This window comes from Muntiacus reevesi, unplaced genomic scaffold (genome assembly GCF_963930625.1).
Source record: "Muntiacus reevesi unplaced genomic scaffold, mMunRee1.1 SCAFFOLD_94, whole genome shotgun sequence".
Lineage (NCBI taxonomy): Eukaryota > Metazoa > Chordata > Mammalia > Artiodactyla > Cervidae > Muntiacus > Muntiacus reevesi.
This window is the reverse complement of record NW_027077985.1, coordinates 435,724-440,474: the sequence shown is the minus strand read 5'-3', so window position 1 is coordinate 440,474 and position 4,751 is coordinate 435,724.

Here is a 4,751-nt window from a genome sequence, read left to right as displayed (position 1 = left end):
ATTCCCACGTGATTCCCACGAGATTGACACGTGATTCCCACGTGATTCGCACGTGATTCCCACGTGATTCCCACGTGACTCATACGTGATTACCACGTGATTCCCACGTGACTGACACATGATTCCCACTTGATTCCCACATGACTGCCACGTGATTCCCACGTGATTGACACGTGATTCCCACGTGATTCCCACATGATTGATACGTGATTCCCGCGAGATTCCCACGTGATTGACAAGTGATTCCCACATGATTCCCCCGTGATTGACACGTGATTGACAAGTGATTCCCACGTGAATCTCACGTGATTACCACGTGAGTCCCACGTTATTCCCACGTGATTGACATGTGATTCCCACGTGATTCCCACGTGATTCCCACGTGACTGATACGTGATTACCACGTGATTCCCACCTGACTGACACTTGATTTCCACGTGATTCACACGTGACTCCAACGTGATTCCCACTAGAATGACACGTGATTCCCACGTGATTTCCACGTAAATCCCACGTGATACCCACGTGACTGATACGTGATTCCCACGTGATTCCCACGTGATTCCCACGTGATTCCCACGTGATTCCCACGTGATTCCCTCGTGATATCCACGTGATTGACACGTGATTCCCACGTGATTTCCACGTGATTCCCACATGATTCCCACGTGATTGACACGTGATTCCCATATCATTCCCACGTTATTCCCACATGATTGACACGTGATTCCCAAGTGATTCCGACGTGATTCCCACGTGATTTCCACGTGATTCCCACGTGATTCCCACGTGATTGACACGTGATACCCACATGTTTCCCACGTGATTGACACGTGATTCCCAAGTGATTCCCACATGATTGGCACGTGATTGCCACGTGATTCCAAAGTTATTCCCACGTGATTGACACGTGATTGTCACGTGATTCCAAAGTTATTCCCACGTGATTCCCACGTGATTCTCACGTGAATGACACATGATACTCACTTGATTCCCAAGTGATTGACACGTGATTTCCAAGTGATTCCCACGTGATTCCCACGTGATTGACACGTGATTGACACGTGATTCCCACGTGATTCTCACGGGATTCCCACGTGATTCCCACGTGCTTGACACTTGATTCCCACGTGTTTCGTACATGATTTCCAAGTGATTCCCACGTGATTCCCACGTGATTGACACGTGATTGACACGTGATACCCACGTGATTCTCACGTGATTCCCACGTGATTCCCACGTGATTGACACGTGATTCCCACGTGATTCCCACATGATTGGCACGTTATTCCCACGTGATTGACACGTGATTGCCACGTGATTCCAAAGTTATTCCCACGTGATTCCCACGTGATTCTCACGTGAATGACACATGATACCCACTTGATTCCCAAGTGATTGACACGTGATTCCCACGTGATTCCCACGTGCTTCCCACGTGATTGACACATGATTCCCACGTGATTCCCATGTGATTGAACGTTATTACCACGTAATTACCATGTGATTACCACTTGATTTCCTCGTGATTACCACGTGATTGACACGTGATTCCCACGTGACTGCCACGTGATTGACACGTGATTCCCACGTGATTCCCATGTGATTCCCACGAGATTCTCACGTGATTCCCACGTGATTCCCACGTGATTGACACGTGATTCCCACGTGTTTCCCACGTGATTCCCAAATGATTCCCATGTGATTGACACGTGATTCCCATGTCATTTCCACGTGATTCCCAAGTGATTCCCACGCGATTAACACGTCATTCCCACGTGATTCCCACGTGATTCCCACGTGATTGACACGTGATTCCCACGTGATTCTCACGTGATTCCCACGTGATTCCCACGTAAGTCCCACGTGATTCCCACTTGTCTGATACGTGATTCCCACGTGTTTCCCACGTGATTCCCACGTGATTCCCACGTGATTCTCACGTGATTCCCTCGTGATTCCCACGAGATTGATACGTGATTCCCACTTGATTCGCACGTGATTCCCACGTGATTCCCACGTGACTGATCCGTGATTCCCACGTGATTCCCACGTGACTGATACGTGATTCCAACGTGATTCCCAAGTGATTGACACGTGATTCCCACGTGATTTCCACGTGATTCGCACTTGATTCCCACGAGATTGACACGTGATTCCCAAGTGATTCCCACGTGATTCCTACGTGATTCCCACGTGACTGATACGTGATTCCCACGTGATTCTCACGTGATTCCCTCGTGATAACCACGTGATTGGCACGTGATTCCCACGTGATTCCTACGTGATTCCCACGTGATTCCCACGAGATTGTCACGTGATTCCCACGTGATTCCCACATAATTCCCACGTGATTCCCACTTGTCTGATACATGATTCCCACATGATTCCCACGTGATTCCAACGTGATTCCCTCGTGATACTCACGTGATTCCCTCGTGATTCCCATGAGATTGACACGTGATTCCCACGTGATTCGCACGTGATTCCCACGTGATTCCCATGTGACTGATACGTGATTACCACGTGATTCCCACGTGACTGACAGTTGATTCCCACTTGATTCCCACATGACTGCCACGTGATTACCACGCGATTGACACGTGATTCCCACATGATTCTCACGTGATTCCCACGTGATTCCCCCGTGATTGACACGTGATTCCCACGTGATTCCCACGTGCTTCCCATGTGATTGACACGTGATTGCCACATGATTGACACGTGATTCCCACGTGATTCCACGTGATTGACACGTGATTCCCACCTGATTCCCACGTGATTCCCACGTTTATCCCTCGTGATTCCAACGTGATTCCCATGTGATTCACACGTGATTCCCATGTGATTCCCACGTGATTGACACGTTATTCCCACGTAATACCCACGTGATTCCCACGTGATTGACACGTGATTCCCAAGTGATTCTCACGTGATTCCCACGTGATTCACACGTGATTGACAGGTGATTCACACGTGTTTCGCTCGTGATTGACACGTGATTCCCACGTGATTCCCACGTGATTCCCACGTGATTGACACGTGATTCCCACGTGATTTCCACGTGATTCCCAAGTGATTCCCACGAGATTGACACGTGATTCGCACGTGATTCCCTCGTGATTCCCACGTGATTGACACGTGATTCGCACGTGATTCCTACGTGATTTCCAAGTGATTCCCATGAGATTGACACGTGATTCTCACGTGATTCCCACGTGATTCCCACATGATTCCCACGTGACTGATACATGATTCCCACGTGATTCCCACATGATTCCAACGTGATTCCCACGTGATTCCCACGTGATACCCACCTGATTCCCTCGTGATTCCCACGTGATTGACAGGTGATTCACACGTGATTTCCACGTGATTCACACATGATTCCCACGATATTGACACGTGATTCCCACGAGATTCCCACGTGATTCCCATGTAATTCCCACGAGATTGACACGTGATTCCCACGTGATTCCCATGTGATTTCCACGTGATTCCCACGTGACTGATACGTGATTCCAACGTGATTCCCAAGTGATTGACACGTGATTCCCACGTGATTTCCACGTGATTCCCACTTGATTCCCACGAGATTGACACGTGATTCCCACGTGATTCCCTCATGATTCCCACGTGATTCCCACGTGACTGATACGTGATTCCTACTTGATCCCCACGTGATTCCCACGTATTTCCCACGTGTTTTCCACTTGTCTGATACATGATTCCCACGTGATTCCCACGTGATTCCCACGTGATTCCCACGTAATTCTCACGTGATTCCTTCGTGATTCCCACAAGATTGACACGTGATTCCCACGTGATTCGCACGTGATTCCCACGTGATTCCCATGTGAATGATACGTGATTACCACGTGATGCCCACATGACTGACACTTGATTCCCACGTGATTCCCACGTGACTCCCACGTGATTCCCACGAGATTGACACGTGATTCCCACGTGATTCTCATGTGATTCCCACGTGATTCCCCCGTGATTGACACGTGATTCCCACGTGATTTCCACGTGCTTCCCACGTGATTGACATGTGATTCCCACGTGATTGACACGTGATTCCCACGTGATTCCCACATGACTGCCACGTGACTGACACTTGATTCGCACGTAATAACCACGTGATTCCCACGTGATTGACACGTTATTCTCACGTGATTCCCACGTGATTACCACGTGATTGACACATGATTCCCACGTGATTCCCATGTGATTGAACGTGATTACCACGTGATTACCATGTGATTACCACTTGATTTCCTCGTGATTACCATGTGATTGACACGTGATTCCCACGTGACTGCCACGTGATTGACACGTGATTCCCACGTGATTCCCATGTGATTTCCACGTGATTGACACGTGATTCCCACGTAATACCTCCTGATTCCCATGTGATTGACACTTGATTGACACATGATTCCCACGAGATTCTCACGTGATTCCCACGTGATTCCCACGTGATAGACACGTGATTCCCACGTCATTTCCACGTGATTCCCAAGTGATTCCCACGCGATTGACACGTCATTCCCATGTGTTTCCCACGTGATTGACACGAAATTCCCACGTGATTCCCACGTGATTCCTACGTAATTCCCACGTGATTCCCACTTGTCTGATACGTGATTCCCACGTGATTCCCACGTGATTCTCACGTGATTCCCTCGTGATTCCCACGAGATTGACACGTGATTACCATGTGATTCGCACGTGATTCCCACGTGATT